The 13,745-nt window shown below is 39.9% G+C and overlaps 1 protein-coding gene and 1 pseudogene across 30 annotated transcripts in view; one reads left to right on the top strand and one right to left on the bottom strand.

The window, feature by feature from the left end:
• Positions 1-13,745, top strand: part of NRCAM (neuronal cell adhesion molecule) — a 311,540-nt gene that overhangs the window by 119,695 nt on the left and 178,100 nt on the right. The window lies entirely within an intron of this gene.
• LOC131383876 (uncharacterized) lies at positions 1,977-3,134 on the bottom strand (annotated as a pseudogene).

The raw sequence follows: 13,745 nt of genomic DNA, 5'->3' as shown, positions 1-13,745 counted from the left end.
AGTTGCACAAGTGCACAGTCGCAGCACTGGCCTTTCAAGTAATAGAGCCTGATGTTTAAGTAAACGGTTGTCTGACAGCCACAAGTCTCCTTTAGCAGTGAGTATGCTGTTCACATCATGAGATGTCCACACAGTAAGATCTCTTTCCCATTATGATTTTAACTGCTTTAGATACTAAGACTGCTACCGCCGCCACTACCCGAAAACAATGATGCCAACCCTTTGCTACTACATCAGTTTCCTTACTCGGGTTTGCCACGGGTTGTAAGCTTGTCCCTCGGACCTGTGTAAGGACTCCTAGAGCTATTTCTATTTTTTCTGTGATGTATAAAGGAAAGTCTTGCCCCATTGGCAAGCTTAACACCAGGGCTTGGGTTAGGGCCTTCTTTAGGGCCTGGAAAGCTGCTTCTGCTTCAGGTGTCCATCTTACTAAATGGGTATTGGCTTTCTGAGTTTCCTTAATTAGTGTATATAATGGCCTGGCTATTTCGCCGTACCTGGGAATCCATATTCGGCAGAAGCCTGTTATGACAAGGAACGCTTTTAGTTGCTTAGGGTTTTGGGATGAGGATAAGCAGTATGGGCTGGATACGTTCCTCACTGAGGGCTGTGGTGGCTTTGGATAATTTTAGCCCTAAGTATTTAGCCTGCTGAGAGCAGAGCTGAGCCTTTGGTTTGGAAACCTTGTAGCCACAGGTGGCGAGGAAATTTAAGAGTGCTCAGGTGGCTTGATGGCACAAGGTTTCTGAATGGGCAGCTAAAAATAAATCATCCACGTACTGAAGGACAGAGTGTCCAGGTATGAGAATGGCTCAAGTCTTGGGCTAATGCCTGGCCAAATAGATGGGGGCTATTCCTGAACGCTTGGGGTAAAACAGTCCAGGTGAGTTGAGATGTTGCGTTCGAAGGATCTTCAAAGGCAAAAAAGAATTGAGAGTCAGGATGTACAGGGATGCAGAAAAAGGCATCCTTAAGGTCCAGGATTATAAACCACTCTGCTTCCTGTGGTATTTGGGAAAGCAGAGTATAAGGGTTAGGTACAGCTGGGTATAGAGGGTCAACGGCCTCATTGATAATCCTGAGATCTTGCCCTAACCTCCACTGTCCGCTGGGTTTCTGTACTCCTAAAATTGGAGTATTGCAGGGGCTATTGCATGATTTTACTAGGCCTTGGGCTTTTAGGTCCTTAACAATTTTTTTGAGTCTTGTTGGGCCTCGGGTCTAAGGGGGTACTGCCTTTGGTAGGGAAAGGAGGCGGAATCCTTTAATTTGAACAGGATGGGCATTCTTTGCTTGTCCATATTGTCCTTCTGTTGCCCAGACTTCAGGATTAATTCCTTCCTCAAGCAAGGGACAACAAACGGTTATTCCTTCTCCTATGTTCAGGTGTATAATGGCCCCTGCTTTTGCTAGAATGTCTCTCCCTAACAAGGGAGTGGGGCTTTCAGGCATAATTAGAAAAGCATGTGAAAAGAATAAAGTTTCCCAGTCACAACTTAGTGGCTGGGAGAAGTATCTAGTGACTGGCTGTCCTAGGACCCCTCGGATAGTGACAGATCTGGAAGACAGTTGTCCGGGACAGGAGAGTAAGACTGAGAAGGCCGCGCCAGTGTCCAGGAGACAGTTAACCTCCTGGCCCTGAATGATCAAGCATACCCGGGGCTCTGTGAGCATGATGGCATGGGCTGGCGCTTGCCCCGGGCACCCTCAGTCCTGCTGCCGGTTCATCTGGTTAGTGGCTTCTGACTCAGAGGACCTTCATTCCCTGGGGCAGTGGGCCTTCCAGTGATTCCCTTGACATGAGGGGCATGGACGAGGGGGCAGCTTATTTCTGTTTGGACAATCTTTTTAAAGTGTCCTTGTAGACCGCACTGGAAGCAAGCCCTATTAGGCATTCGATTTGCCCAGCCTTTCCGTGTTCCAGAGCCTCCAAATTCTGCTTCCCTGAGGGCCGTGACTAAAGCGGTAGCCTTTTTTTAATCCCATTTGTCCTGTTCTGCCTGCTCTTCCTTATCTCTATTATAAAAAACCAAGGTTGCCACTTTCAATAGGGTTTCTAAGTTTTTGAAGTTTTATCTGATGTCTGTAGCTGACTGAGTGATAAAGTTATCCTTTAAGATTAGTTGGCCTTCAATAGAGTCAGGTGACAGAGAGGTATGCTTCCTCAATGCCTCCCTTAGTCTCTCCAGAAAGGCGGTAGGATTTTCTTCCTTTCCCTGTGTTATAGTGGACATCATTGAATAATTCACAGTCTTTTTCCTAGTTTTCCTTAGTCCTTCTAGCATGCAAGTTAGCAAATGTCTGCAACACCAATCTCCATGTTCTGATTCTGTGTCCCAATGAGGGTCTACACTGGGAACTGCATGCTGGCCTGTGGGGAATCATTCTTTCCTCTGTTGTCATCCCGTCATTGACCTGACTGAGATACCAGAGATCGCCAAACCCTCGGGCTGCAGTTATGGTGGCAGTTCTCTCATTTGGGGTTAGTGTCTGATTTAGCAGTAACATTATATCTCTCCATGTCAGATCAAAGGATTGTCCTAACCCTTGTAAAACATCAATATAGCCATCAGGGTTATCTGAGAATTTACCTAGGTCTATTTTAATTTGCTCCAAGTCTGAGAGAGAAAAAGGTACCTGCACTCTGGCTGGGCTGAATTCTCCTCCTCCCACTGCTTGGAGGGGGCATAAACGGGGGATATTGGCATTCTTTGGTTCATTGTTTACCCCTTTGTCTATCTCCTTTTGGACCATTTGGGTTGAAGGGGAGTCCTTATTAGTTGGAGAAGGAGTCGGGGGGATGCTGGCATAGGGAGGTAGACTCTGAGAGCTTCCTGTAGGGCATAAATCACACTTTTTACATAATTGCGAGTTGTCTCTTAATGAAAAGAAAGTTTGTACATATGGCACTTCACTCCATTTGCCTTCTTTTCTACAAAAGAGGTCTAGCTGTAAGATGGTGTTATAATTTATACTCCCCTCAGGAGGCCAGGTTTCTCCCCCTTGAAAAGGATATCATGGCCAATCAGTACTGCAGAAGAATGTAAGTCATATCTTTCTTAGAGTCTGAGGGTCAAATTGGTCCCAATTGTCCAGAATACATCTTAGGGGTGTTGAGGGGGAACATTTCCCATCTGAAAAAAGAACATAGGGATGCCAGCACCCCTAGTCATTTTCTGATGAGCATTAGTCCTAGAGCGTCCTCTATGGTCCTAATGCTTATTCCTTTCCAGGGACGTAACCACCCATGGACCTCTGCTTATTGGATTAGTTACGCTCACAGATGTAGCAGTCCTGCACCTGTTTTCCCACCTTTCTTGACCACAAAGAAAGTGGTCTGGACTGCTGGATTCTAGTGGTCCTTTACCAGCATGCCCAACATTGCCTTTGTGCTCACCCCTGAGCACAAGATTCCTGAATATTTCATAACAACTAGAGGTAGGCTGGATTCCTGAGTATTTCATAACAACCCAGCTGCCCCATCAAGGTGCATTCCCATAAACAGTTCTTATTTAAATTCATTTCACAGAGGGTGTAGGTAACCTTTTGAGTCAGGATTGAGATAATCTTTTTGATTCTATAAGTGCTTTAAGGCTTGGCTGAGTGCAAACAGCTCGCACATTTGAGGAGACCAATTATTAGGCAATTTTTCTAACTCTGCTTCCACAAAAGTCTCCCTATCAATTACTGAATACCCATTGTGAGTTTTTCTTCAATCACCTGGGAGGAACCATCTATCATCCTGTACTGAAGGGAGTTCCTCCTAGGTCTGGTCGGACCTTTGTATGGTAATTAAGATTTAAATCCCCTGTTAGGAAATCTGCTGGGTTAAGGGAATTATCAGTGGTTAGTGTTAAATTACCTTTTTCTAACAGAATAACCCCATACTTTAAGATTTTTGAGTTAGTAAGCTACCTTTTTGCTTTTTTGACTTAGAATATTTCTGAACTGGTGAGGTGTGCTCACAATGAAGTTTCCTCTAAAAGTTACTTTTCTGCTTTATTCTGTTAGCAAAGCAGTTGCCGCTACAGATTGAATGTATTTGGGCCATCTGCCGGTTACTGGGTTAAGGGTTTTTGATAGGAAAGCTATGGGTTGTCAGTGGTCTCAGTGTTTTCAGGCTACACCCTTGTTTACACTGACAACAAGGTAGTATTGGAGTGTATAGGGTCACGGATAAGACCTTCAATTATCAATTATAGGTTTTAAATTTACCCTGGTTTTTAAAGGAATTGGGCACACTTTTTTTTTTTTTTTTTTACTATTTCTATCTTTCTCTTTCTCTCTCTCTTTGACTCCCTCTTTGTCTCTCTTCCTCTTTCTCCTCTCTGTCTCTTTCTCCTCTCTATCTCTCTCCTCTCTGTCTCTCTGTCCTCTCTGTCTCCTCTCTGTCTCTCCCTCTCTCTCTGTCTCTGTCTCTCTCTCTCTCTTTCCTCTCTTAGCCATTTACAAACTTGGGGCCCTGGCAAGGGTGGTGGGGAACGGGTCCCACATAACTGCGCATGTCGAGAGCTGTATATCTAAATCGGTAGGGACATCAGAAACAAGACTCCTTGGGTTTAGAGCCTAGATGCCTAAGGACACAGTGTAGAGCTTCCTTATATCCCTTTGGAGATACAACTTGCTAGAAGAAATGAAAGTCTGAACCATTAGTACCTAGGAGGCAGGGATCAGAGAAGGTAGATTCAGAGGTAAGGAGAATTTTGGGGCTATGCTTTCAAGAAAGTCGTGGTTAGGACCCAGGAGGTATGGGTCAGAAGGAAAGGTAGGGGTGCACGCATGGGCAACTGTTGAGAAGAGACTTCTGGCTGCACCATGATCTCAACCAGCTACTGCCGGGAGTTCGGCACCACAGCTTTCTGCCTCTATTCGGCCCTCGGCTTCCCCAGGAAAATTGAAAGTGGAAGCTGGCTCCAGGCTGACTAACATTCCCAACCCAGAAGGGTTAGAGGTTGTTAGAAAGCCCTTCCCCAGATAGCCTCACACCTGAGTCTTGAGTCCGGTGGCCATGCTAATCATTTTTAACTGGCCGACAGGTGCCCGGTATTTTCCTCCAATTCTAAGGAAGGATAGGACAGAATAGCAAGTGAAAGTGGTCCCATATTACCGCTTTGGAGGTCCTTTCGTGGTCACCAAATGTTACCGGGTAGGGGGGAAGTCCTTGCTCCCAGAGCTCCCAAGATGGTGGCAGTCTGCTTCCAAGATGGTGGCAAGCCTTGTGTTCTCTGACCTAGGGTTCTTGGCCTCATGGATTCCAAGGAATGGAATCTTGGGCCATGCGGTGAGTGTTATAGCTCTGTTAGAAGCCATGGGTCATGGAAAAGAACTGTGGAACCCAGTGACTAGTGTTCAGCTCGATTAGGATGAACCTGGGCACTTAGCCGTGCAGGAACAATGGCAAGCCTTTAGCCCAATTGAGAGTGGAATGGGCACCTCGCTGGATCAGGAGCACAGCAGACACCCTGCCAGATCCAGAGGGATGGAAGTCAGCAGTGGGTCTGCAATGGCGGCAAACAGCAGTAGTGGATGGCAAGTGAAAGCTCAGCTGGAGCCGTAACAAACATGGACCAGAAGAGTGTGCAGTTGCAAGATTTAACAGAGTGAAAACAGAGCTCCCATACAACGGGAGGGGACCCAAAGAGGGTAGCCATGGTTTTTTTTTTTTTTTTTTTTTTTTGAGATGAAGTCTCATTTTGTCACCCAGCCTGGAGTGCAGTGGCACAGTCTCAGCTCACTGCAACCTCTGCCTCCCAGGTTCAAGCGATTCTCTTACCTTACCTACATGAGTAGCTGGGATTACAGGCATGGGTCCCCAGCCCGGCTAATTTTTGTGTTTTTAGTAGAGATGGGGTTTCACCATGTTGGCCAGGCTGGTCTTGAATTCTGGCCTCAAGCGATTCATCCTCCTCAGCCTCCCAAAGTGCTGGGATTACAGGTGTGAGCCACCATGCCAGCCTGTGTTAACCAGTTTTTCAATATAAGGCAAAATACATTTATTTTTACTATTATTTACTCTTATCAATAACTTATTGGAAAAACTCTCCTTAAGAATTTTCTATCTTATCTAGTTATCTTAATTAAAATTATCTTTTAATTCAAAAAGGAATCTATTCAACTGTAGTTATTTACTTGTAATTATTTACTTGTTATTGCTTAAGAGATATGAAAGTTATATTTTACCTAAAAATAATTTTTACATTCAGTTCTTTACGTGAATTTTACAATGTGTGTGGAAAATTTTTGAAATGTGTGAGGATGCTGAGAGAGCTTAGGTTTAGTAGCTCTCTATAGAATTAGGTTGGGTTTCCTCAGATAAAATCTTTTAGAACATTTTAAAGTTCTAGTGAACCCTAGAAGAATCTGGAAAACTATGTTCTTGGCTGGCACAATACTGAGGGTAGTGAAGGAAAATCAGAAGAACCTTTTAACTTTTAACATATTCGTAATCAATACCCATGATTTAAAAAAAATTCAACATATAATGTTGTTTGAAAGGCAAGTCGTTTTACTTGTTAATTCCTACAGATAATTTTAAATCAGCTAATCTCTCTGGTTTTCATTCTTTTAAAAAATTTCTTTGCTTTTTATCATTTTATTTTTGTAAACACTGCGTCCATTCTTCTGGGTGCATACAAATGGATGCAAACATACCAAATAACAGAAGCTCTATCACAATAAGCATCAAATTGGATTAGACAGCCGGGAAGGGGAACTGGACTGGTAGAAGAAGCTTAAGGTCCTGTCCTAGATTTGCCTGCCTCAGTTATGTAAATGAGTTGGATGGTATTAGACAACCTCTTAAATATGAGTAATTATAGAAAATAAGGTCAGCAAAATCCTGAATTAGAAGAAAGGTCACTTGAATGAAGTGGGGTCATGGACAACTAACAATTTATATAGACCAGAATAAGATGGGGCTCTGGGGCTCCATTTATGTATAAGGTCATTTCAAATCAAATAGGAGAGAGGCATTTTCAGAAGTAGTGTCTTGGTTTAAAGATAGGTAATTGAAAATATTCTTTTGTTCTTTATATTAATCCCCATCAATGGTAGTGCTTTCTACTGACTGTGGAAAATATAAATAGAGGGGAAAAAAGAAGTAATCAACAGAGGGAAGCAGTAGATTGTTAATAGAATGATGGATCTGTCCTATGTGTGAGCTAGAATCTCTCCCAGGAATGTAATTTGAGATATGAGAGGACACTGTTCAGTTTACAGCAACAGTAAGATTTCTGTAGTTCAGCTGAAGGAAAAATACATCTAAAAGCCAATAAAAAGCATTTTTCACTTCAGTACCCTGGAATTAGCTCTAAGGACATATGTCTTTGGGGACTTCTGTGTGAGATTAGCAGGTAGGCATTTTCTGCATCTAAGGAATAGAAGAGAGATCAAAATAATTGAATCTGAGATCTCCCAAGCATTCTTCAAATTACTCTCCCTTACTTGGCAGCCAGCCAGCCAGCCAGCCAGCCACTTGTCTTTGCAGTGAAAACTGGAAAAAAAAAAAAAAAAAAGCAGGTGGAACAGATCCACAGGACATGAACCAATCAGGTGAGGAATTGGAAGGGAAGTTTCCACTCTCTTATCTTCTGTTTATTTTTTATTTTATGAGGAAAAATATAGGGAATCTCCTATGTGTTCTGTAAAGGAAAACACATCAGTGGCAGAAGCATTTATTGCTTTAGTAAGCCTGTGATTATGATTTGTGTGGCATGGTCAACATGAGATTTAATACAAATTCTTATATGACAATATCTGTGATTTGAAAGAGAGTGCACTAACACTAACATATACTAACAAATTCCAGGTCCATAATTTTCTTGCTCTGTGGCTTGAAGCAAGTTACTTCTCTGACCTTCAGTGTTCTCTTCTGTAAAATGGCAATAGTAGTTGGAAATATATCTGTTATTATAAAGATGTTAATTAATGGATGTAAATATGCCTAAAAGAGTGATAGAAGAGTTCAATAAATGCTACCTTTTATTACATAACCCAGTCTTAATATAATATAAAGAGCAAAATGGTCAACATTTCCTATTTCCTAATTTGTCTCTTTAGTTCTAATTTCTCAACTTATATAAAATATTACATATATCAGGGCATACCATTTTATTATTGCTTGACTACTAGATACTGTTTTATTTCTATTTGTAAATAATCTGAAGAAATCAAGTGAGGAGGGTGATGTTCGGTAGCCTGTTCCCTCCTTGGTGTGTCTGGTTACTCACAGGCACACGCTGTCCAGTGGGCCATGCCCCCATGTCGGCTTTCTCATCTCAGGAAGGACTGTGATCTGATGGCCATGTTCCTCAGCTAAATGGTCATGGGGCAAATGGACTTGGATCTTGTAGTTGAAGAAAGAGAGGGATTTGAACAGAGGGAGAGGAGTGAGGAACACATTCCAAGAACAGTGTCTGCAAACAGAGAAAACAGGTGGAATGGGCCTGGTGTGTTAGGGGTAGGTACCATAGACCTGTTTAGCTGGAACAGTCTAAGACTCATGGAAGATCAATTCGGAGTCATAGGTAGGGGATGGATTGTAAAGGATTTTGAATAAAAGGCCAAGGATTTTATTCTATAGGCAATGGAAATCTAACCTGTGGGTAATAGATGCTAACTGGTGTTTGGGAAGATTATCATGTCTTACATCTATTGAACTGTTTGAAATATTTAAGGTAATTTCCAGTTCTGCAGCATGTAAAGGTGATCACATACACTTCGGGTTGTGCTAGAAATAACAATGCAACCATTTAAAAAATAATGTGGAATGGCACATCCATAAACATGTTTCACTTCTATTTTTTAAGGAAAATGTTCAAAAATTCTTGATGTTGTGATAAAAATTATGGCACAGCATTTCAGTGGAATGTTGTGTGTTAACTTGAAATTATAATTCTGAATATTATTAGCAATATGAAAAATATTTATGACATAATGTTGACTTCAAAAATTAAAAATTTAAGATTGCAACTTTGTTGAAATTATGGGGACACACACAGAGACACACACATTCAAACAAGAACCATAAGGAAAGCCTGATACAATAGAGATTGGGCTTTTGTGAAGAATGTTATTATTTCCCATAGTGTTGCCTAAGGAAAAGAAAGATGAGTGACTAGTAGGATGAATTGTAGCAGAAGGAGTAAAGTCAGTTAAAAGAGTTGCATTGATCTTTTAGGAAGTCTTAACCTGGGTTGTTGAACTTTCTATTTTATGAACAATAGGTGTTTAGGGATTTCTGAATTTCTTGGATTAGGGTTCCGTATCTTTTAACAGATTCTAACCTAGGGCTCAGACTATTAAAAAATATATCAGAGTGCCTGATTTTTAATATGTCCCCAAAACATCATTGTAACAACTGTAATAAAAGATAATTTGTTAAATTTTTTTCTAAGAACAGGTGATAGACTTTACAGTTTAGAAAATATTTGAAAATATCTGATTAAAAAGATCTCTTCCAGCTAGCGTGATTTTGTTGAAAAAATAGAATAAAATAAAATAAAATAGAATAAAATAAAATGGAATTATGAAGCCTTTTTCTATTTTATTTTTACAAATGAATTCCTTCTGCATTATTCAAATATGATGCTAGGTGTCAGCAGTGAAGTTATTTAAAAAATAAACTTATATGTAGTATATTCTTATATAGAGATATTCTGGAGAGAATGATTCCAGAAAGGGTGTGCACGTGTGTGTGTGTGTGTGTGTGTGTGTGTGTGTGTGTGTGTGTGTGTTTAAATATATGATGAGAAAGAGGTAGGAAAAATTACCTCAGTACTTGAACACACTTCAGTAATGTGTGGTTGTTTGGGAGATTATTGCTATAGCAACGGAAACTTCCAGAAAATGGGAATCAGCCTTGTTTTACAACTAGTGATATAAATGGAAATTATTTGCTCTGGGAACACTGGTTGTATTTCTGTTAAATGATTTGGACATTACTTGAGCTGGGCAGTCCCAGGGAAGTAGTTAGGTTGAATCATATAAAATTGCTGATATTTGACCTTTTTGATCTACAAAACAGCAATTGCATAGATTTGATCCTTTTATGTTTTACTACCTCCTTTTTTTCTCTTCTTATTTCTATCTTTTGTTACATCCTTCCAAATTTCAGTTATGATTACATTGTCTATTCTGTTCTTTGAATTGTCTGATACATTTTCATGTATACAAAGATAATTCTCACTAAGATGACTTTAAAAGCAATGCATTTAGACATGTTTTGAATAAGACGTGTGTTATATTGACACACCCCATGTCTACATTGTCTTGATATGTACATGAGTAGCCATAAAGAAGCTCTATATAAAGTGTTGTAAATATATAGTGTATGATGAATTGTGGTTGGTTTTAGTATTCTTGTTAAAGGCATCCAGTGTTTGACTACTTTCATTCACAGGGATTCTTTTTTTAAGGAATCATTCTTAGTTGTCACAATACCACAGTTCTTTTGTAAAAGCAGTGGTTTGGAAAACCTGTATGTACTCTAAACAAGGAGGGACATGAGTGGTCTAAAGAGATGGTGATTGAAAGGAAGAGAAGGAGTGAGTCGAGAATTAATGAATGTGAGATGACTGTCTTCACAAAAAAAGCAAATTTCAGTCTTGGTGTTTTGATAGTGCCCAGATTCAGAAAGTAACCCAGTCTCTACTATTCTCTTGAAATATTGAAAAATATACCAATTTGCATCAAGAACATTTTTTCAGTCATTCCCCTTAACTCAGCATCATGATGCCTTTCTAGAATTTTAGCATTTTGCCTATCAGTAAATTATGAAAAAGCAATGGGATGTCAGTCTGCTGTGCCATCAAATTATCTGTGGGGTTCCTGGGTCTCTGTACAGTATTTACAGAAACAGATGACTCCTGTGGCACTTTCATCAAATGACATGACACTTAACTTGTCTCCACTATGCAGATCTGCAGTGTTAAGAAACACACTCTTTGATGCCTGTGAGCTTCTTGGTATAGCATAGCATTTCAGGAGAGAGGAAAGAAACACTTGCTTAATTCATTTTTCCCACCTAGTTTATGGGTTACTTTAACAAAAACTTTACCTCATGTTCAGCCAGGTAATTGACACTCTTTTTACTTCCTGTAGAAGAATTTCAAAAGAAAAGCATCCATCATTTCTGTGCTAGGAAAACCTATAAAGACATTGCAGAAAAAAACTGGCAATAAATGTGAACTTGGGCCATTATAAAGGCCTGCTAAATAATGTCAAAAATAGAGATCATGAAGGTAAGCGAGTAGCTCCAAGTAGAACTCTTGCATTCTGGATGAAGCCCTGAAAGAATCATCTACTCATTTTTTCATTCATAGATGCTGTCTGTTTTATTTCTATTTATTTAAAAGAAATATTCACATAGCATCTGCTATGTGCCAGGCACTGATGTAAGTAATTTATGAATATTAATTCATTTAATCCTCATAATAGCCTTCCAAAGAAGGTACTATATTATCCTGATTTTACATATAAGGAAACTGAGGCACAAGGCAAATATACCACACATGTATTATAGTGTTTAGAACTATAACATTTGCATAGTAAGTACTTTATTAAAAGCTGAAAATTTCTGATTATATCTATTTTTTTTTTAAGTTTAGAGACAGGGTCTCCCTGTGTTGCCCAGGATGGAGTACAGTGGTGCAGTCACAGTTCACTGCAGCCTTGACCTTTTGGGCTCGAGGGATCCTCCTACTTCAGCCTCCCAAGTAACTGGGACTATTACAGGTGTGCACCACTACACCCAGCTAATTTTCTTTTTTATGTAGAGACAAGGTCTCACTACGTTGCCCAGGCTGATCTTGGACCCCTGGGCTCAAGCAATCTTTCTGCCTCGGCCTCCCAAAGTATTGGGATTATAGACACGAGCCATTATGCCCAGCCAGTATCTACTTTAATCAAAATTTTGATATATATGTTTTTAGGTTTAAATGAAAAAAATTTCTGTAAAAAAGTACATCTAATATTTTTGTGTGCTTAAAATGGATACTAAGTTATATTATGTAGAAAATTAGTTATGTTCCAGAATGGATAGGTCTGGACAATCCGAGAGATTGAGGGAAACAGAAAGCTGCGTGTACATTTTGGTGCCACGAGTCGCCTCCCCTGGCCCCCAAAATGGAACTGCCTCTTTCAGAGTGTGTTAAACCAGATGATAAAATATAATAACCTGATGAGCTTAAAATGAGATACCCCAAATTACATTTTGGAAGACAGAGCTGCTTTTGCGAAAGGAGTAATCGCTGTCAGGTCAAGACAAAGAATTAGTTCAAAGGGCCTCCTTCTGCATGGTCATCCCAGCGGTCCTGTTTTGGTGGGACAGTACCCATTCTTGTCGTAAAATGACAGATTCAATGATAGATTGTGAGGAGCCTGTTAAACCCAGTACCTCTATTTACCAAAAATTATTTTGAGTAGCCCAGTGAGTAACTACTGCCGCAAAGTAACAGGCACAGTGGGAGCCAGAGCGAGAAATGGGCCTGCAGAAACATTTCGTGTTTAATGGGTCTGGGGCTGTAGTGAAGCAGTGTGCTGAAATAATTCTGATTAGGCTCGGTCAGGCAAGCTGCTTAATCAAGACTTGTCTCTCCTCCATTGAGCCCTTACTGTTCAGAGCACAATCACAGTTTAAAGCACCATTTTAAGTAGTCCTTCCACTGTTCTTGAAAATGCAACCTTTTTTCAAGTTGGTGTGTGAGCCTTTTTTATACCTGTGGGAATAGCTAACTAGGAAAAGAAAAGGTTATGTTAACATATTAATGGGAAAACATGGGCAAATTCTTCTTTCCAGTGGAAATGCGTATTTAAATTTTATGAATGCACTTGAAAGAAATGATTGGAAAATACCAAAAGGAGTAACACTATAAATCATAGTGTCTAACCTGGTTTCTGTAATCAGTCGTGTGTGTTGTATCAATGACTAGGCAGCTGATTATTTTCTGTTTTCTATCAGCTGGTACCACTAGTAACACATATACGTAGCAGTAGATATATAATCAAGAGGAAATAAGTTTAAAGGCTGTCCTCCCTACTTCTTTTATCTTTTGAAAGAATGAAAATAAATCAGAAAATGATTTCCATTTTTCAAGTTTTTATTAGCATAAGTCGAAGCTCATTGGGACATATTAAGCAGAGAAATGGATGTGCAGAGATAGGAGCCAGTCAAGATTCTCTGATGTCTCTACTTGGTTGGGTTTCAGAGGTCATGTGATTACAGTCATTGTTGATCTCTCTGACAATATGCTTTGAAGGAGATTAGGTTACATGTTGATTGTGCTTTTGTGAAGAAGGGCATTATTCTAAGCAGGTCTTTAAGAAATGCTGAAAGGAGCTTCAAAGAAATATATTCACCCATTGTTCATGTAACAGTCACTGTAATAAATGCAGAACAGTTTTTCAGGTTTGTTCTTAGGAAGCGAATAACTGTAATTGAAAATACAGTAAATGGACACTTTCGAAACTTGAATCATAGCTGGTGAATGACTTATAAACCTGCTTCTCTTGAAGTTTTTCCAGAGAACCTGAAAGCTTGAGAAGCAATCATTAGAAGTTTAAGCAAAATAAATGGTTAAGGATTTGTGGCGGCCTCAACAGTGAGGTCCTACTGGATATAATACATTTTAGAAATACCTTCTATTACTTTTTAAAGGTCTTCTTATCATGAAATATAATCCTAATGTATTATGCACTCTAATGAACATAACAGCTCACTATTCATTATTTATTTGTGTACTTAGGTA

This window comes from Hylobates moloch, unplaced genomic scaffold (genome assembly GCF_009828535.3).
Source record: "Hylobates moloch isolate HMO894 unplaced genomic scaffold, HMol_V3 SCAFFOLD_1, whole genome shotgun sequence".
NCBI classification, from domain to species: domain Eukaryota; kingdom Metazoa; phylum Chordata; class Mammalia; order Primates; family Hylobatidae; genus Hylobates; species Hylobates moloch.
This window is presented reverse-complemented; position numbering and strand designations above follow the sequence as displayed.